This window comes from Alosa sapidissima, chromosome 8, assembly GCF_018492685.1.
Source record: "Alosa sapidissima isolate fAloSap1 chromosome 8, fAloSap1.pri, whole genome shotgun sequence".
Taxonomy (NCBI): Eukaryota; Metazoa; Chordata; class Actinopteri; order Clupeiformes; family Clupeidae; genus Alosa; species Alosa sapidissima.
This window is the reverse complement of record NC_055964.1, coordinates 3,082,444-3,104,135: the sequence shown is the minus strand read 5'-3', so window position 1 is coordinate 3,104,135 and position 21,692 is coordinate 3,082,444. Positions and strand designations below refer to the sequence as shown.

Genomic DNA, 21,692 nt, shown 5'->3' with positions numbered 1-21,692 from the left:
TCCAAAGGTTCTCAATAGGGTTGAGGTCAGGGGAAGATGGGGGCCACACCATGAGTTTCTCTCTTTTTATGGCCATAGCAGCCAATGACCCAGAGGTTCTTTGCAGCATGAGATGGTGCATTGTCATGCATAAAGATGATTTTGCTACGGAAGGCACGGTTCTTCTTTTTGTACCACGGAATAAAATGGTCAGTCAGAAACTACATACTTTGCCGAAGTCAATTTCACACTGTCAGGGACCCTAAAGGGGCCTACCAGCTCTCTCCCCATGATTCTGGCCCAAAACATGACTCCGCCACCTCCTTGCTGACATCTCAGCCTTGTTGGGACATGGTGGCCATTCACCAACCATCCATTACTCCATCCATCTGGACCATCTAGGATTGCACAGCACTCATCCATAAACAAAACTATTTGAAAATTACTCTTCATGTATTCCTGAGCCCAATGGAACCATTTCTGCTTGTGAGCATTGTTTAGGGGTGGCCGAATAGTAGGTTTATGCACACTTGCAATCTTCTTGAGAATCCTACACCTTGAGGTTCACGGGACTCCAGAGGCACCAGTGGTTTCAAATACCTGTTTGCTGCTTTGCAATGGCATTTTAGCAGCTGCTCTCTTAATCCTATGAATTTGTCTGGCAGAAAATTCCTCATTATGCCTTTGTCTGCATGAACCCGCCTGTGCTCTGAATCAGCTACAAATTTCTTCACAGTACCATGATCACGCATACGTTTTTGGGAAATATGCAATGTTTTCATACCTTGTCCAAGGTAGTGCACAACTTCACGCTTTTCAGAAGCAGAGAGATCCTTTTTCTTTCCCATATTGCTTGAAACTGTAATGTTTAAAAAAAAATAATGTTTATGACACTTAAATCCAATTTGCTTAATAATTTGGAACACGGTGTATATACAGTGCCTATTGTAAATATTCACCACCTGGCTGGAGATTCGACGGGGCAATTTCCTATAGTCTGGATTGAATTCATACGAGAGTGATAGAGAGAGGAAGTGACAAGATATAAGCCACGTTAACATGGACAGTTTTTTTGTCATTCCGATTAAACTACTCCGATTTGTGCCGTCTGTTTACATGGAGTACGTTCTATTCCAATCAGGTGCTCTCAAACGGCAAATATAATTACAGTTTTTTCTTTATTCTTTGTTTTCGTTGTTTTAAGACTTGACAACCCTTAATGGTTTGCATAGAGTCCAGGCATTACTCTGAACATTTGCTACCTTTATTAGGCTATTCTTTTGTATTTTTTTTTTATTTATTACTATATGAAGCAGCTCAATGTTGATATTAACACCAAAGAGTTTTTTGTACCTTAAAATAATGTTTCCAAAATCGTTTCAGTGGTTCATCAACTCTTAACAGTGTGAACGGCACTTCTGCTTTCGCTTCGCGGCCCTCTATCGGCTATAACCACACTACGGAAGTTTGCCAGATCTGGTAGCGGATCTGTAGTTCGATGGAATGAGACATAAGAAACTACAAATTTGACTTGCACCTGATGTCGCAATACATCGTACTTTCATAAAATCATGCAACATATTCTACCTTGTCTGTGGACATCGTTATTTGCAAACCGGTGCTGGATAAACAAATAGCGTGTGTACGATAGTGGACAAGTTATTTGGTGTTGCTTTAAAGTGTAATTCCAGCAAAAATTGACCCAAGGGTGTTTTTCTGCATTAAAACACATAAAATAAGCCGTGGAGACAGTCATTTTCGTTGATCACCCACTACAGAGCTTGGCCTGGTATGCTATAGCCCCAAATCGCAAATTAGCTAAGGGCAGTTAGCTAAACGCTTCCCAAATAGCATTTTTTTTTAACCAGTAATATTGTTCAAAACAGCACCAAACCACCAAGCTTGCTTAGGGCCTCTACACATAAAACAAAGCACCAATAACCTAGTTAGTGAACCCGGAGTTTATTAAGAAAACTTACCGCAGTCAAGCTATCCGGAGAAATTCTTTGGTCACCTCTATTAACAATTTACGGCTTATTTGATGTGTTTTAATGCAGAAAAACACCCTTGTGTCAATTTTCACTGGAATTACACTTTAAAGGGATACGCCAGCATTTGGGGAAATACGCTCATTTTCCACCTTGAGTTCAACAATTGATTTTTATCTTTCTCCAGTTCATCCAGCCGTTCTCCAGCCTAGCATAGATCATTGAATTGGATTAGACCATTACCATCTCGCCCGCTAGCACCACGCTTCAAAAGTGACGATTTCCAGTAATTTTCCTATTTAAAACTTCTTGTGTAATAAGAACGGAAAATGAAACATGACGATTTTCTTGGTTGATTTGAAATGGAACTATACTCTCATTCAGGCGTAATAATCAAGGAACGTGGGCGCAGCAGCACAATATCACATCACTCAGCACCTGAAAATAGTTCCCGTAGGCTATAACTCCCGGCAATGCATCCAACATTATAGCCTACTATTTTCAGGTGCTGCGTGATATCATTGTGCTTTAAAAGGGTGAAGTTTGTTAGAGTGCCCATACTATGAAAAAATTATATTATGAAAAAATCACTTTTTCTGGGATTTGTTTTTTTTTCTGGTTGTTTTGTGTCTCTGTTGCTTCCACACGCATAAACTTGGAACATTCATGCTGTTTTGAGTGAGATACGAGTTTCTGAATGTATCCTGCCTTTAGTCTCTGGGTGAGCTTGTCAAAATCGGCAGGGCCGTCTACGTCTTTGGCCAAACATTCGGATATACCCACCCACCACCCCCTCCCATCAGAGTTGAAAATTGGGCCTTGGCAGTTTTAAGTTTGGGAACCTCAGGCTAGCTATGCTGGAAGCGACCCAAGCCATCCGGTAATAGGCAGCCAATTTCACAAATGCTTTATGCTTTTTACCATATATATCGACCCAAATAAAGTTTTATCCATTATCATTTAACATTGTTAGGCCATGTTACATCATACATGCAGGTGTCTGAATTGATTCTGCTATGGTTACTGTATTTAGCAGACGTTTCGGCTAAACTCCGACAACTTGACTATTAGGCCACGTTGTGGCGATCAAACCTGACCCCCTATAATAAAGTAATGTAATGAAAACATGGCAGCTACATACGGAAGATGGTCAGCGTCTATAAATAACAGCCCAGGTAGCGCTGTCTCCGCCTCTCTCGTTTCCTCTACCGGTGTTTCGTCTGCTGTGTGTTTGGTTCGCTGGTGTTGCCCTGCGTAGGCTGAACGTGACGACAGGTAGAGTGTTTTGCCTTGTGAGAGCGGCCTGGTTTGGTCCTTGTCTCGGACGCTCCGTGAGTATTGCCTAGCCTCAAAGAACTGTCTTTCCATTGTTCGGCAGGTTGATAACTCCACCGAGTTGTTCAGAGTTTTGTGCGTGTTTGGTCTAGTCCAAACCGAGCTCCGTGATCACTTTGCAATAACGAACTGTTTTATCATTGTTCAGCAAGCGATCACGGCAGCAAAGTTGTTGTTCCTGGCCTGTCGGCCTGTCTTACCCCATTCGTTCCGTGATCTCCTTGCGCTGTAATTGTCTTATCATTGTTTGCAGGAGTCACGCAACGTGGGTAAGCTAGTAGTTTTGTGCGAGTTGTTTGGTCCTTTGGTGTGCACTCCATTCGCTCCGTGATCTCCTTGCATTAGAACTGTTTTACCATTGTTTGCAGGAGACACGCGACAGTAGCGAGGTTGTAGCAGCTGGCCCACTTCTCTGTGTTGTCCTGTGCTCTTTAAAAGCGCTCTTGTTGTTTAGTCGTGAGCGGCGCGACTTTAAGTTGAATATAGATTACATAGGCTACTGGGGAGGGTTTCCTTAGGGGTTTTCCTGGGGATTATTATTTTGTCTTTTGGGGATATTTTTATTTCTACATTTTCCTTTCCTCCGGCGCCGGCCTGCCTTTATTGTAATCTAATCTAAACTGTAAACTGAAAGCAATCACGTTTGTGCTCTAGTTTTGGAGAGCTCTTCTTTTGTTAAGTGATTTTGCTATTTAATGTTGTTTTGTTTATTGGTTTATCCACACTGGGAGCTTTGAAGCAGTCGGCTATGTTATAGTAGCCAATTAGTTATAGCCTGTTTAACCTGTTTGAATTTATTGTGGCCTTAGGCCGAAGAGGTCTTTTTTGACCGAAGATACTTTTCGTTTTTGGACCTTTTTGCGTCTTGCCTTTTTGCATTTTTTGTCGAGGCTACCGCCTACCGCCTCCTAGTGGCCTGACCTAAAAATAGGCTGAATGGACTGCTGCTGCTGTTGTGATTTGTTTGCTTGTGTGGTGTTCATGTGTGTCCTGAACAATATATTCCACTTTTGAACACACCTGTTTGCATTTCTTGAAGTCTTTTAGTTAGAGTTAAAATCATTTAATGTTTGTGGTGCTTTATAAAGCCATTTAGTTATTATTTCTTAACTTTAGTTTATCTTCACTCTGTCTGAGTGGTGGTGGATAAATCCACCTGGCGCCCAACCGTTACGCTACCCCACTACCGCCACAGATATTGGCGCCCAACGTGGGGCTCGAACTATTGCTCAAACTGTACTTATTGTACTTATTTTTGAACTTGGAAGTGTTTTGAATTTCATTGTTGAATTGTGTATCATTCAGATAAGAGCTTGCAGGCCTGTTTGAATTTGAATCTATGTGATGTGTTGCATTTGTATTGACTGACTGTAGCATTGTGTAATCAGTTTCTGAATTTGCTTACTGTACTTTTGATCTGTGGTACATTAGAGTAAAATAATTTAATCATGGAACAGCTTGGCCCTGTCGAGACCATATCAGATTCTGAGGATATGTCCCTTCTACTACCCCCTTCTATTCCTACACCTGGTGTACGGGTAGAGTTAGACTCTTCAGATATAGACAATTTTGTTTTCCCACCACCTCCTCCAGATAATGATGAGGGCACAATAGTTGATCTTGAGGTTTTCTCCCAGGCCATTGATTCTATGAAAACAGTGTTTGAAAGCAACATTGCCTGTCAGAGACAATGGCTTGAGGAGGGCTTGAAGCATGTTTCCAAAGAAGCTGTTGAAGCTAAAGGGGATGTTTCTCGTTTAGTGGAAAAAGCGAATGATGACCTGCTTAATACTATTGCAGAGCGCATCAGAGAGTTACTCTCAAAATGCATAGAACACATTCAGTGGAACTCTAAGCAGACATCAACTGAGTTCCAGACCCTTCTAAAAGCATCACACACTGGTTTATTGGATTCTTTTTCTATTTCTGTCTCTGACCAACTGAATAGACTAGTTAAGCCTGAGCTGCAGGACCTGCAGTTACAGATTTGTGGCATCAAAGATTCAGTTGAAAGTCTTGCTGAAAAAGTTAATGAGTTGAATGTTACACCAACTTATCCACCTTCAAGAGTCGTGAGCTCTTTTACTGGTATCGGTTATCAACAGAGGTCTTCTACTAATGTCGAACCCGAGTCCAAACCTGATGCTTTACCTTCAGTTCTCCATACTGGTGATCGGCATTTGCCAATCAAATTGATTTTTCCCTCTTTCGGTGGTTCAGATGATGACACTGACCCACTTTTGTATATTTCTAAGTGTAAGGACTTCCTTGCTCTGCGACCCATGTCCAATTCTGAGATCTTAGCCACTATGAGGAATGTCTTGCATGGCACAGCACGTAACTGGTGGGAGATAGCCAGAGAAAAGGTGCACACTTGGGTTGAGTTTGAGAGGCAGTTCTTAGAATCGTTCTTGTCTGAAGACTATGCAGATGAGTTAGAGGAGAGAATCCGACATAGAGTTCAGTTACCCCATGAGAGTGTGAGGGATTTCACCTTTGCATTCCAGGCCCTGTACAAGAGGTGGAAGCCTGAAGCGACGGAAGATGAGATTGTTAAAATGCTTTTTAAAACAATGAATCCTCAGTTAGTTAGCCAACTGCGTGGACGCACGCACACTGTGGATGAAGTTGTTAGACTTGGGCAGCAGCTTGAGAAAGACCTAATACATCAAAGAATGTATGAGCAGAAGGTCCTTATGACTAAAACTCCTAAAATTGAAGCCCCTGTCCACGTCTCAGAACTGTCAAAGAGAAGTCAAAAAGCTGATTTCAAACCACCTGCTCCTCTCTTGTGCTGGCGTTGCCAAAGCGCACACCCTCCTGGAAGCTGTCCGCAGTTTCAACCTCGAAATCAGCCAGTGAAAAGCTTTGGTCCTCGTCAGGCTAACCCCAATAAGGGTACTGTCTCCACGGTTACGAGTTGTAACCAGCCCTCCTTTAAGTCTCAGCCTGTTGTTAGGCCTAAGACAAACTCCATGCCTCCCCAGTCTGGTCCAGTGGTAGTATTGAGGCAGCTGGCAGTGCCAGTCACAGTCAGACGCTGCCAGGGCAAGGCACTGGTAGACACTGGAGCTACATATAGCTTAATGAGTTTTGATTTGTGGAACACAATTAAAGCTCCAAATGAGAAACTTGAGCCATGGCATGAAGGACCCCTGTATCTTGCAAACGGTACAAATACCCATCCTGTAGGTTGCAAGGTGTTAGAGTACAGTATGCATGGACATAGCTGGAGTGTTCTAACTGCGGTGCTTGCTGTTAATGTCCTCGCCTATCCTCTAGTGCTTGGGTTGGATTTCATTTCTGTTAGTGGAATGCAGCTTAATGTGAGGGATCAAGCGTATTCTATTTTGGGGGACCAACAAGGTAGAGCCTTCCCTTTTCAAGTCATGGCAAGACCCAGAGATAGTTGGGGTATTCAGTCTGCTCCAACCACTACTGCTGCCTCACTCATGCTCTCTCTGCCACCATCTTCCCTTTGTTCCTCTGAGCCTAGTAGCTTTACTCCTGCTGATGAATTCTACATTAGTTGGGGCTTGCACCCGCCCTCCTCTCTAACCACGACTTCTGCCACTGTCATAACCACTATGCCTCCATTTTCCAGTTTGGCAGAACCTAGTAGGTCTATTCCTGCTGAGGACCTGCAGTCACTGTTACAAGCTGCTGTGAGTCAGAGTAGTTTAAGTGGTCAAAATGCAGAGAAGTTACAGACTCTTCTGTTGGCAAATCCCGAGGTATGTACCACCAAACTGGGTCACACCTCTTTGCTGCAGCACAAAATAAAGCTGAAGGGTGATGTTGTAGTTACTCAAAAGCCATACCGCCTGCCTGTTCACAAACGTCAGGAAGTAAAGGCTCACATTGAAGACATGCTATCTCAGGGAATCATTGAGCCTTCCCATTCCCCATGGGCTTCACCTGTTGTTATGGTACCCAAAAAGGATGGTAGCACTAGATTTTGTGTTGACTATCGTCGTTTGAATTCCCACACTGAGAGAGACTCGTTCCCATTGCCGACTGTGAATGAGATCCTGGAATCACTGGCAGGGTCTGCAGTGTTTAGCTCTTTAGATCTGAATAGCGGCTATTGGCAAGTGGAGGTTGAACCTGCCAGTCGTCCCATTACCGCTTTCATCACTCCTTTTGGCCTCTATTCTTTCAAGAAAATGCCATTTGGTCTAAAAAACGCGCCTGCTAGTTTCCAGCGGCTCATGAATAGCGTTCTACAAAGTTGTCTTGGAAAATGCTGTTTTGTTTATCTTGATGATATTATCATATATTCTGCTGACCTTGACCAACACTTTGAAGATATCCAGACTGTGTTTAATTGTCTCAGAGACGCCGGCCTCACCCTTAAACTCAAGAAGTGTCACTTCTGCATGCCAGAAATCAAGTTCCTTGGTCATGTTGTGAGTAAGGAGGGAGTGAGAGCAGACTCTGAGAAAACCGAACCGGTGAAAGCCTATCCAGTTCCCAGTAATCTGAAGGAAGTTCAGCGCTTCCTTGGATTAGCTGGATGGTACCATAGGTATGTGCCGAATTTTTCTGTCGTTGCGGAGCCTTTGAATGCTCTAAAGAGAAAAGGGATGGCATTTAGATGGACAGCTGAGTGTCAGAGGTCGTTTGACACCCTCAAACAACATTTGACTGCTCCTCCGATCCTTGGTCATCCTAACACTGACTGCACCTTCATTGTTTACACAGATGCGAGTGCCATAGGTCTCGGTGCTGTACTTGCTCAGAGATCGTCAGCGTTGGCTGATGAGGAAGTGCTAGCATATGCGAGCCGGTCACTCTCTGGTGCAGAGAAGAACTATTCAACCACTGAGCGTGAGTGTCTAGCTGTGATGTGGGCGCTAGAGAGATGGAGACACTACTTAGAGGGAAAACCGTTTATAGTGGTGACCGATCATTCCTCTCTTCTTTGGGTGTTCAACACCACTAAAGCAAACTCTCGTCTGGTGCGTTGGGCCTTACGTCTGCAGGAGTTTTGTTTCACCATAGAGTACAGGAAGGGTAAATTGAACGCTGCTCCTGACGCGCTCTCCCGTGCAACCTGCCTTGGCGGTGAGAGTTCCTTGGCTGTGTGCAGTGCAGATTTAGACAAGCTTGTTCCATTCCCTTTGACTGACGATGACGTGTGGAAAGCACAACAGGAAGATCCTGAAAGTCAGGGGCTATACAGAATGGTAACTGAGGCAGAGAGCACCACTGGTCCGTGTGCCTTAGAGTATGCAATTGTGGAAGATAAGGTCTATCGTAAAACTGTGCATCCTCAGCGGGGTACACATTATCAGATCTTTGTCCCCAGACCATTGCGTGACTCTGTACTCAGAGCTTACCATGACAGCCCACTGAGTGGACATTTGGGTCGTTATAAAACTCTGAAAAGAGTAATGGATGTGGCTTACTGGCCAAAGATGTGGAAGGATGTTGGAGATTATGTCCAGACCTGTCGTGTTTGCCAGACCCATAAGCCAGAGTGTGTCAAACCTGCTGGTTACTTGCAGCAGACTGAAGTTTCAGAACCATGGCAGATGCTTGGTCTTGATCTCATGGGTCCTTTGCCGCAAAGTTCTCTGAGGAACACCCAGTTACTGGTAGTGGTAGATTACTACACAAGGTGGGTTGAACTCTTCCCACTACGTCAAGCTACTGCAGAGGCAATTAGCAAATGTCTGCTTAAGGACATTTTCACTCGTTGGGGTGTCCCGCAGTACATTTTATCAGATCGTGGGCCGCAGTTTGTGTCTGATGTCTTTAAAGACCTTTGTGATCGCTGGGGTGTGGTGAAAAAACTAACAACTGCTTACCACCCGCAGACCAACCTCACTGAAAGGGTGAATCGTACCCTTAAGACGATGTTGAGCTCGTATGTGGGTGATCAGCACAAACTATGGGATAAACACCTCCCAGAACTGCGTTTTGCCATCAACACTGCTGTGCAGGAATCCACTGGCCATTCACCTGCTGAGTTACTGCTCAGAGGTAAAGTAATGGGACCGTTTGATAGGGTGTTACAGCCTCAGTCACATCACAGAGCTCCGCGAGATCTTGAACATCTCCGGTTGCTAGTAGCCAAGAACTTGGCAAAAGCAAAAGAAAAACAGAAAAGAAATTACGACAAAACTCGTCGGGAAATTACCTACGACAACAAAGAGCGAGTGTGGATGAGAGCTTATCCCTTGTCTCAAGCGTCTCGTGGTTTCTCGGCAAAGTTGGCTCCTAAATGGGTTGGACCCTATAGAGTTGTGTCAAAGTTAGGACCTGTCAACTATCAAGTGGTGAGAGAAGATTCTGGGGAGGACTTGCGTACAGTCCATGTGAGCCGCCTTAAGCAATGCTTCCCCACTGCTGCTGAAGTTGACCGTAGAGAACGGGAGCAACTTTTGAAAATCTTTTCGGAACCTGATGTTGATGAGTTCCTAGGTTTCATTTAGGATGTCCTAAGATCAACTTTTCTTGTTTCTGTTCTTTCTTAGGTATAGACACCTATTGAATATCTTGTAATATGGGTGGTCCACTTTTGTCCTTTTTTAAGGGGAGAAGAGTGTGGCGATCAAACCTGACCCCCTATAATAAAGTAATGTAATGAAAACATGGCAGCTACATACGGAAGATGGTCAGCGTCTATAAATAACAGCCCAGGTAGCGCTGTCTCCGCCTCTCTCGTTTCCTCTACCGGTGTTTCGTCTGCTGTGTGTTTGGTTCGCTGGTGTTGCCCTGCGTAGGCTGAACGTGACGACAGGTAGAGTGTTTTGCCTTGTGAGAGCGGCCTGGTTTGGTCCTTGTCTCGGACGCTCCGTGAGTATTGCCTAGCCTCAAAGAACTGTCTTTCCATTGTTCGGCAGGTTGATAACTCCACCGAGTTGTTCAGAGTTTTGTGCGTGTTTGGTCTAGTCCAAACCGAGCTCCGTGATCACTTTGCAATAACGAACTGTTTTATCATTGTTCAGCAAGCGATCACGGCAGCAAAGTTGTTGTTCCTGGCCTGTCGGCCTGTCTTACCCCATTCGTTCCGTGATCTCCTTGCGCTGTAATTGTCTTATCATTGTTTGCAGGAGTCACGCAACGTGGGTAAGCTAGTAGTTTTGTGCGAGTTGTTTGGTCCTTTGGTGTGCACTCCATTCGCTCCGTGATCTCCTTGCATTAGAACTGTTTTACCATTGTTTGCAGGAGACACGCGACAGTAGCGAGGTTGTAGCAGCTGGCCCACTTCTCTGTGTTGTCCTGTGCTCTTTAAAAGCGCTCTTGTTGTTTAGTCGTGAGCGGCGCGACTTTAAGTTGAATATAGATTACATAGGCTACTGGGGAGGGTTTCCTTAGGGGTTTTCCTGGGGATTATTATTTTGTCTTTTGGGGATATTTTTATTTCTACATTTTCCTTTCCTCCGGCGCCGGCCTGCCTTTATTGTAATCTAATCTAAACTGTAAACTGAAAGCAATCACGTTTGTGCTCTAGTTTTGGAGAGCTCTTCTTTTGTTAAGTGATTTTGCTATTTAATGTTGTTTTGTTTATTGGTTTATCCACACTGGGAGCTTTGAAGCAGTCGGCTATGTTATAGTAGCCAATTAGTTATAGCCTGTTTAACCTGTTTGAATTTATTGTGGCCTTAGGCCGAAGAGGTCTTTTTTGACCGAAGATACTTTTCGTTTTTGGACCTTTTTGCGTCTTGCCTTTTTGCATTTTTTGTCGAGGCTACCGCCTACCGCCTCCTAGTGGCCTGACCTAAAAATAGGCTGAATGGACTGCTGCTGCTGTTGTGATTTGTTTGCTTGTGTGGTGTTCATGTGTGTCCTGAACAATATATTCCACTTTTGAACACACCTGTTTGCATTTCTTGAAGTCTTTTAGTTAGAGTTAAAATCATTTAATGTTTGTGGTGCTTTATAAAGCCATTTAGTTATTATTTCTTAACTTTAGTTTATCTTCACTCTGTCTGAGTGGTGGTGGATAAATCCACCTGGCGCCCAACCGTTACGCTACCCCACTACCGCCACAGATATTGGCGCCCAACGTGGGGCTCGAACTATTGCTCAAACTGTACTTATTGTACTTATTTTTGAACTTGGAAGTGTTTTGAATTTCATTGTTGAATTGTGTATCATTCAGATAAGAGCTTGCAGGCCTGTTTGAATTTGAATCTATGTGATGTGTTGCATTTGTATTGACTGACTGTAGCATTGTGTAATCAGTTTCTGAATTTGCTTACTGTACTTTTGATCTGTGGTACATTAGAGTAAAATAATTTAATCATGGAACAGCTTGGCCCTGTCGAGACCATATCAGATTCTGAGGATATGTCCCTTCTACTACCCCCTTCTATTCCTACACCTGGTGTACGGGTAGAGTTAGACTCTTCAGATATAGACAATTTTGTTTTCCCACCACCTCCTCCAGATAATGATGAGGGCACAATAGTTGATCTTGAGGTTTTCTCCCAGGCCATTGATTCTATGAAAACAGTGTTTGAAAGCAACATTGCCTGTCAGAGACAATGGCTTGAGGAGGGCTTGAAGCATGTTTCCAAAGAAGCTGTTGAAGCTAAAGGGGATGTTTCTCGTTTAGTGGAAAAAGCGAATGATGACCTGCTTAATACTATTGCAGAGCGCATCAGAGAGTTACTCTCAAAATGCATAGAACACATTCAGTGGAACTCTAAGCAGACATCAACTGAGTTCCAGACCCTTCTAAAAGCATCACACACTGGTTTATTGGATTCTTTTTCTATTTCTGTCTCTGACCAACTGAATAGACTAGTTAAGCCTGAGCTGCAGGACCTGCAGTTACAGATTTGTGGCATCAAAGATTCAGTTGAAAGTCTTGCTGAAAAAGTTAATGAGTTGAATGTTACACCAACTTATCCACCTTCAAGAGTCGTGAGCTCTTTTACTGGTATCGGTTATCAACAGAGGTCTTCTACTAATGTCGAACCCGAGTCCAAACCTGATGCTTTACCTTCAGTTCTCCATACTGGTGATCGGCATTTGCCAATCAAATTGATTTTTCCCTCTTTCGGTGGTTCAGATGATGACACTGACCCACTTTTGTATATTTCTAAGTGTAAGGACTTCCTTGCTCTGCGACCCATGTCCAATTCTGAGATCTTAGCCACTATGAGGAATGTCTTGCATGGCACAGCACGTAACTGGTGGGAGATAGCCAGAGAAAAGGTGCACACTTGGGTTGAGTTTGAGAGGCAGTTCTTAGAATCGTTCTTGTCTGAAGACTATGCAGATGAGTTAGAGGAGAGAATCCGACATAGAGTTCAGTTACCCCATGAGAGTGTGAGGGATTTCACCTTCGCATTCCAGGCCCTGTACAAGAGGTGGAAGCCTGAAGCGACGGAAGATGAGATTGTTAAAATGCTTTTTAAAACAATGAATCCTCAGTTAGTTAGCCAACTGCGTGGACGCACGCACACTGTGGATGAAGTTGTTAGACTTGGGCAGCAGCTTGAGAAAGACCTAATACATCAAAGAATGTATGAGCAGAAGGTCCTTATGACTAAAACTCCTAAAATTGAAGCCCCTGTCCACGTCTCAGAACTGTCAAAGAGAAGTCAAAAAGCTGATTTCAAACCACCTGCTCCTCTCTTGTGCTGGCGTTGCCAAAGCGCACACCCTCCTGGAAGCTGTCCGCAGTTTCAACCTCGAAATCAGCCAGTGAAAAGCTTTGGTCCTCGTCAGGCTAACCCCAATAAGGGTACTGTCTCCACGGTTACGAGTTGTAACCAGCCCTCCTTTAAGTCTCAGCCTGTTGTTAGGCCTAAGACAAACTCCATGCCTCCCCAGTCTGGTCCAGTGGTAGTATTGAGGCAGCTGGCAGTGCCAGTCACAGTCAGACGCTGCCAGGGCAAGGCACTGGTAGACACTGGAGCTACATATAGCTTAATGAGTTTTGATTTGTGGAACACAATTAAAGCTCCAAATGAGAAACTTGAGCCATGGCATGAAGGACCCCTGTATCTTGCAAACGGTACAAATACCCATCCTGTAGGTTGCAAGGTGTTAGAGTACAGTATGCATGGACATAGCTGGAGTGTTCTAACTGCGGTGCTTGCTGTTAATGTCCTCGCCTATCCTCTAGTGCTTGGGTTGGATTTCATTTCTGTTAGTGGAATGCAGCTTAATGTGAGGGATCAAGCGTATTCTATTTTGGGGGACCAACAAGGTAGAGCCTTCCCTTTTCAAGTCATGGCAAGACCCAGAGATAGTTGGGGTATTCAGTCTGCTCCAACCACTACTGCTGCCTCACTCATGCTCTCTCTGCCACCATCTTCCCTTTGTTCCTCTGAGCCTAGTAGCTTTACTCCTGCTGATGAATTCTACATTAGTTGGGGCTTGCACCCGCCCTCCTCTCTAACCACGACTTCTGCCACTGTCATAACCACTATGCCTCCATTTTCCAGTTTGGCAGAACCTAGTAGGTCTATTCCTGCTGAGGACCTGCAGTCACTGTTACAAGCTGCTGTGAGTCAGAGTAGTTTAAGTGGTCAAAATGCAGAGAAGTTACAGACTCTTCTGTTGGCAAATCCCGAGGTATGTACCACCAAACTGGGTCACACCTCTTTGCTGCAGCACAAAATAAAGCTGAAGGGTGATGTTGTAGTTACTCAAAAGCCATACCGCCTGCCTGTTCACAAACGTCAGGAAGTAAAGGCTCACATTGAAGACATGCTATCTCAGGGAATCATTGAGCCTTCCCATTCCCCATGGGCTTCACCTGTTGTTATGGTACCCAAAAAGGATGGTAGCACTAGATTTTGTGTTGACTATCGTCGTTTGAATTCCCACACTGAGAGAGACTCGTTCCCATTGCCGACTGTGAATGAGATCCTGGAATCACTGGCAGGGTCTGCAGTGTTTAGCTCTTTAGATCTGAATAGCGGCTATTGGCAAGTGGAGGTTGAACCTGCCAGTCGTCCCATTACCGCTTTCATCACTCCTTTTGGCCTCTATTCTTTCAAGAAAATGCCATTTGGTCTAAAAAACGCGCCTGCTAGTTTCCAGCGGCTCATGAATAGCGTTCTACAAAGTTGTCTTGGAAAATGCTGTTTTGTTTATCTTGATGATATTATCATATATTCTGCTGACCTTGACCAACACTTTGAAGATATCCAGACTGTGTTTAATTGTCTCAGAGACGCCGGCCTCACCCTTAAACTCAAGAAGTGTCACTTCTGCATGCCAGAAATCAAGTTCCTTGGTCATGTTGTGAGTAAGGAGGGAGTGAGAGCAGACTCTGAGAAAACCGAACCGGTGAAAGCCTATCCAGTTCCCAGTAATCTGAAGGAAGTTCAGCGCTTCCTTGGATTAGCTGGATGGTACCATAGGTATGTGCCGAATTTTTCTGTCGTTGCGGAGCCTTTGAATGCTCTAAAGAGAAAAGGGATGGCATTTAGATGGACAGCTGAGTGTCAGAGGTCGTTTGACACCCTCAAACAACATTTGACTGCTCCTCCGATCCTTGGTCATCCTAACACTGACTGCACCTTCATTGTTTACACAGATGCGAGTGCCATAGGTCTCGGTGCTGTACTTGCTCAGAGATCGTCAGCGTTGGCTGATGAGGAAGTGCTAGCATATGCGAGCCGGTCACTCTCTGGTGCAGAGAAGAACTATTCAACCACTGAGCGTGAGTGTCTAGCTGTGATGTGGGCGCTAGAGAGATGGAGACACTACTTAGAGGGAAAACCGTTTATAGTGGTGACCGATCATTCCTCTCTTCTTTGGGTGTTCAACACCACTAAAGCAAACTCTCGTCTGGTGCGTTGGGCCTTACGTCTGCAGGAGTTTTGTTTCACCATAGAGTACAGGAAGGGTAAATTGAACGCTGCTCCTGACGCGCTCTCCCGTGCAACCTGCCTTGGCGGTGAGAGTTCCTTGGCTGTGTGCAGTGCAGATTTAGACAAGCTTGTTCCATTCCCTTTGACTGACGATGACGTGTGGAAAGCACAACAGGAAGATCCTGAAAGTCAGGGGCTATACAGAATGGTAACTGAGGCAGAGAGCACCACTGGTCCGTGTGCCTTAGAGTATGCAATTGTGGAAGATAAGGTCTATCGTAAAACTGTGCATCCTCAGCGGGGTACACATTATCAGATCTTTGTCCCCAGACCATTGCGTGACTCTGTACTCAGAGCTTACCATGACAGCCCACTGAGTGGACATTTGGGTCGTTATAAAACTCTGAAAAGAGTAATGGATGTGGCTTACTGGCCAAAGATGTGGAAGGATGTTGGAGATTATGTCCAGACCTGTCGTGTTTGCCAGACCCATAAGCCAGAGTGTGTCAAACCTGCTGGTTACTTGCAGCAGACTGAAGTTTCAGAACCATGGCAGATGCTTGGTCTTGATCTCATGGGTCCTTTGCCGCAAAGTTCTCTGAGGAACACCCAGTTACTGGTAGTGGTAGATTACTACACAAGGTGGGTTGAACTCTTCCCACTACGTCAAGCTACTGCAGAGGCAATTAGCAAATGTCTGCTTAAGGACATTTTCACTCGTTGGGGTGTCCCGCAGTACATTTTATCAGATCGTGGGCCGCAGTTTGTGTCTGATGTCTTTAAAGACCTTTGTGATCGCTGGGGTGTGGTGAAAAAACTAACAACTGCTTACCACCCGCAGACCAACCTCACTGAAAGGGTGAATCGTACCCTTAAGACGATGTTGAGCTCGTATGTGGGTGATCAGCACAAACTATGGGATAAACACCTCCCAGAACTGCGTTTTGCCATCAACACTGCTGTGCAGGAATCCACTGGCCATTCACCTGCTGAGTTACTGCTCAGAGGTAAAGTAATGGGACCGTTTGATAGGGTGTTACAGCCTCAGTCACATCACAGAGCTCCGCGAGATCTTGAACATCTCCGGTTGCTAGTAGCCAAGAACTTGGCAAAAGCAAAAGAAAAACAGAAAAGAAATTACGACAAAACTCGTCGGGAAATTACCTACGACAACAAAGAGCGAGTGTGGATGAGAGCTTATCCCTTGTCTCAAGCGTCTCGTGGTTTCTCGGCAAAGTTGGCTCCTAAATGGGTTGGACCCTATAGAGTTGTGTCAAAGTTAGGACCTGTCAACTATCAAGTGGTGAGAGAAGATTCTGGGGAGGACTTGCGTACAGTCCATGTGAGCCGCCTTAAGCAATGCTTCCCCACTGCTGCTGAAGTTGACCGTAGAGAACGGGAGCAACTTTTGAAAATCTTTTCGGAACCTGATGTTGATGAGTTCCTAGGTTTCATTTAGGATGTCCTAAGATCAACTTTTCTTGTTTCTGTTCTTTCTTAGGTATAGACACCTATTGAATATCTTGTAATATGGGTGGTCCACTTTTGTCCTTTTTTAAGGGGAGAAGAGTGTGGCGATCAAACCTGACCCCCTATAATAAAGTAATGTAATGAAAACATGGCAGCTACATACGGAAGATGGTCAGCGTCTATAAATAACAGCCCAGGTAGCGCTGTCTCCGCCTCTCTCGTTTCCTCTACCGGTGTTTCGTCTGCTGTGTGTTTGGTTCGCTGGTGTTGCCCTGCGTAGGCTGAACGTGACGACAGGTAGAGTGTTTTGCCTTGTGAGAGCGGCCTGGTTTGGTCCTTGTCTCGGACGCTCCGTGAGTATTGCCTAGCCTCAAAGAACTGTCTTTCCATTGTTCGGCAGGTTGATAACTCCACCGAGTTGTTCAGAGTTTTGTGCGTGTTTGGTCTAGTCCAAACCGAGCTCCGTGATCACTTTGCAATAACGAACTGTTTTATCATTGTTCAGCAAGCGATCACGGCAGCAAAGTTGTTGTTCCTGGCCTGTCGGCCTGTCTTACCCCATTCGTTCCGTGATCTCCTTGCGCTGTAATTGTCTTATCATTGTTTGCAGGAGTCACGCAACGTGGGTAAGCTAGTAGTTTTGTGCGAGTTGTTTGGTCCTTTGGTGTGCACTCCATTCGCTCCGTGATCTCCTTGCATTAGAACTGTTTTACCATTGTTTGCAGGAGACACGCGACAGTAGCGAGGTTGTAGCAGCTGGCCCACTTCTCTGTGTTGTCCTGTGCTCTTTAAAAGCGCTCTTGTTGTTTAGTCGTGAGCGGCGCGACTTTAAGTTGAATATAGATTACATAGGCTACTGGGGAGGGTTTCCTTAGGGGGTTTTCCTGGGGATTATTATTTTGTCTTTTGGGGATATTTTTATTTCTACATTTTCCTTTCCTCCGGCGCCGGCCTGCCTTTATTGTAATCTAATCTAAACTGTAAACTGAAAGCAATCACGTTTGTGCTCTAGTTTTGGAGAGCTCTTCTTTTGTTAAGTGATTTTGCTATTTAATGTTGTTTTGTTTATTGGTTTATCCACACTGGGAGCTTTGAAGCAGTCGGCTATGTTATAGTAGCCAATTAGTTATAGCCTGTTTAACCTGTTTGAATTTATTGTGGCCTTAGGCCGAAGAGGTCTTTTTTGACCGAAGATACTTTTCGTTTTTGGACCTTTTTGCGTCTTGCCTTTTTGCATTTTTTGTCGAGGCTACCGCCTACCGCCTCCTAGTGGCCTGACCTAAAAATAGGCTGAATGGACTGCTGCTGCCTGTTGTTGATTTGTTTGCTTGTGTGGTGTTCATGTGTGTCCTGAACAATATATTCCACTTTTGAACACACCTGTTTGCATTTCTTGAAGTCTTTTAGTTAGAGTTAAAATCATTTAATGTTTGTGGTGCTTTATAAAGCCATTTAGTTATTATTTCTTAACTTTAGTTTATCTTCACTCTGTCTGAGTGGTGGTGGATAAATCCACCTGGCGCCCAACCGTTACGCTACCCCACTACCGCCACAGATATTGGCGCCCAACGTGGGGCTCGAACTATTGCTCAAACTGTACTTATTGTACTTATTTTTGAACTTGGAAGTGTTTTGAATTTCATTGTTGAATTGTGTTCATTCAGATAAGAGCTTGCAGGCCTGTTTGAATTTGAATCTATGTGATGTGTTGCATTTGTATTGACTGACTGTAGCATTGTGTAATCAGTTTCTGAATTTGCTTACTGTACTTTTGATCTGTGGTACATTAGAGTAAAATAATTTAATCATGGAACAGCTTGGCCCTGTCGAGACCATATCAGATTCTGAGGATATGTCCCTTCTACTACCCCTTCTATTCCTACAACCTGGTGTACGGGTAGAGTTAGACTCTTCAGATATAGACAATTTTGTTTTCCCACCACCTCCTCCAGATAATGATGAGGGCACAATAGTTGATCTTGAGGTTTTCTCCCAGGCCATTGATTCTATGAAAACAGTGTTTGAAAGCAACATTGCCTGTCAGAGACAATGGCTTGAGGAGGGCTTGAAGCATGTTTCCAAAGAAGCTGTTGAAGCTAAAGGGGATGTTTCTCGTTTAGTGGAAAAAGCGAATGATGACCTGCTTAATACTATTGCAGAGCGCATCAGAGAGTTACTCTCAAAATGCATAGAACACATTCAGTGGAACTCTAAGCAGACATCAACTGAGTTCCAGACCCTTCTAAAAGCATCACACACTGGTTTATTGGATTCTTTTTCTATTTCTGTCTCTGACCAACTGAATAGACAAGTTAAGCCTGAGCTGCAGGACCTGCAGTTACAGATTTGTGGCATCAAAGATTCAGTTAAAGTCTTGCTGAAAAAGTTAATGAGTTGAATGTTACACCAACTTATCCACCTTCAAGAGTCGTGAGCTCTTTTACTGGTATCGGTTATCAACAGAGGTCTTCTACTAATGTCGAACCCGAGTCCAAACCTGATGCTTTACCTTCAGTTCTCCCATACTGGTGATCGGCATTTTGCCAATCAAATTGATTTTTCCCTCTTCTCGGTGGTTCAGATGATGACACTGACCCACTTTTGTATATTTCTAAGTGTAAGGACTTCCTTGCTCTGCGACCCATGTCCCAATTCTGAGATCTTAGCCACTATGAGGAATGTCTTGCATGGCACAGCACGTAACTGGTGGGAGATAGCCAGAGAAAAGGTGCACACTTGGGTTGAGTTTGAGAGGCAGTTCTTAGAATCGTTCTTGTCTGAAGACTATGCAGATGAGTTAGAGGAGAGAATCCGACATAGAGTTCAGTTACCCCATGAGAGTGTGAGGGATTTCACCTTCGCATTCCAGGCCCTGTACAAGAGGTGGAAGCCTGAAGCGACGGAAGATGAGATTGTTAAAATGCTTTTTAAAAACAATGAATCCTCAGTTAGTTAGCCAACTGCGTGGACGCACGCACACTGTGGATGAAGTTGTTAGACTTGGGCAGCAGCTTGAGAAAGACCTAATACATCAAAGAATGTATGAGCAGAAGGTCCTTATGACTAAAACTCCTAAAATTGAAGCCCCTGTCCACGTCTCAGAACTGTCAAAGAGAAGTCAAAAAGCTGATTTCAAACCACCTGCTCCTCTCTTGTGCTGGCGTTGCCAAAGCGCACACCCTCCTGGAAGCTGTCCGCAGTTTCAACCTCGAAATCAGCCAGTGAAAAGCTTTGGTCCTCGTCAGGCTAACCCCAATAAGGGTACTGTCTCCACGGTTACGAGTTGTAACCAGCCCTCCTTTAAGTCTCAGCCTGTTGTTAGGCCTAAGACAAACTCCATGCCTCCCCAGTCTGGTCCAGTGGTAGTATTGAGGCAGCTGGCAGTGCCAGTCACAGTCAGACGCTGCCAGGGCAAGGCACTGGTAGACACTGGAGCTACATATAGCTTAATGAGTTTTGATTTGTGGAACACAATTAAAGCTCCAAATGAGAAACTTGAGCCATGGCATGAAGGACCCCTGTATCTTGCAAACGTTACAAATACCCATCCTGTAGGTTGCAAGGTGTTAGAGTACAGTATGCATGGACATAGCTGGAGTGTTCTAACTGCGGTGCTTGCTGTTAATGTCCTCGCCTATCCTCTAGTGCTTGGGTTGGATTTCATTTTCTGTTAGTGGAATGCAGCTTAATGTGAGGGATCAAGCGTATTCTATTTTGGGGACCAACAAGGTAGAGCCTTCCCTTTTCAAGTCATGGCAAGACCCAGAGATAGTTGGGGTATTCAGTCTGCTCCAACCACTACTGCTGCCTCACTCATGCTCTCTCTGCCACCATCTTCCCTTTGTTCCTCTGAGCCTAGTAGCTTTACTCCTGCTGATGAATTCTACATTAGTTGGGGCTTGCACCCGCCCTCCTCTCTAACCACGACTTCTGCCACTGTCATAACCACTATGCCTCCATTTTCCAGTTTGGCAGAACCTAGTAGGTCTATTCCTGCTGAGGACCTGCAGTCACTGTTACAAGCTGCTGTGAGTCAGAGTAGTTTAAGTGGTCAAAATGCAGAGAAGTTACAGACTCTTCTGTTGGCAAATCCCGAGGTATGTACCACCAAACTGGGTCACACCTCTTTGCTGCAGCACAAAATAAAGCTGAAGGGTGATGTTGTAGTTACTCAAAAGCCATACCGCCTGCCTGTTCACAAACGTCAGGAAGTAAAGGCTCACATTGAAGACATGCTATCTCAGGGAATCATTGAGCCTTCCCATTCCCCATGGGCTTCACCTGTTGTTATGGTACCCAAAAAGGATGGTAGCACTAGATTTTGTGTTGACTATCGTCGTTTGAATTCCCACACTGAGAGAGACTCGTTCCCATTGCCGACTGTGAATGAGATCCTGGAATCACTGGCAGGGTCTGCAGTGTTTAGCTCTTTAGATCTGAATAGCGGCTATTGGCAAGTGGAGGTTGAACCTGCCAGTCGTCCCATTACCGCTTTCATCACTCCTTTTGGCCTCTATTCTTTCAAGAAAATGCCATTTGGTCTAAAAAACGCGCCTGCTAGTTTCCAGCGGCTCATGAATAGCGTTCTACAAAGTTGTCTTGGAAAATGCTGTTTTGTTTATCTTGATGATATTATCATATATTCTGCTGACCTTGACCAACACTTTGAAGATATCCAGACTGTGTTTAATTGTCTCAGAGACGCCGGCCTCACCCTTAAACTCAAGAAGTGTCACTTCTGCATGCCAGAAATCAAGTTCCTTGGTCATGTTGTGAGTAAGGAGGGAGTGAGAGCAGACTCTGAGAAAACCGAACCGGTGAAAGCCTATCCAGTTCCCAGTAATCTGAAGGAAGTTCAGCGCTTCCTTGGATTAGCTGGATGGTACCATAGGTATGTGCCGAATTTTTCTGTCGTTGCGGAGCCTTTGAATGCTCTAAAGAGAAAAGGGATGGCATTTAGATGGACAGCTGAGTGTCAGAGGTCGTTTGACACCCTCAAACAACATTTGACTGCTCCTCCGATCCTTGGTCATCCTAACACTGACTGCACCTTCATTGTTTACACAGATGCGAGTGCCATAGGTCTCGGTGCTGTACTTGCTCAGAGATCGTCAGCGTTGGCTGATGAGGA

At 44.7% G+C, this 21,692-nt stretch overlaps 1 protein-coding gene across 4 annotated transcripts in view; it reads left to right on the top strand.

The window, feature by feature from the left end:
• The window catches only part of tctn2 (tectonic family member 2), a 63,755-nt gene that overhangs the window by 33,091 nt on the left and 8,972 nt on the right, over positions 1 to 21,692 (top strand). The window lies entirely within an intron of this gene.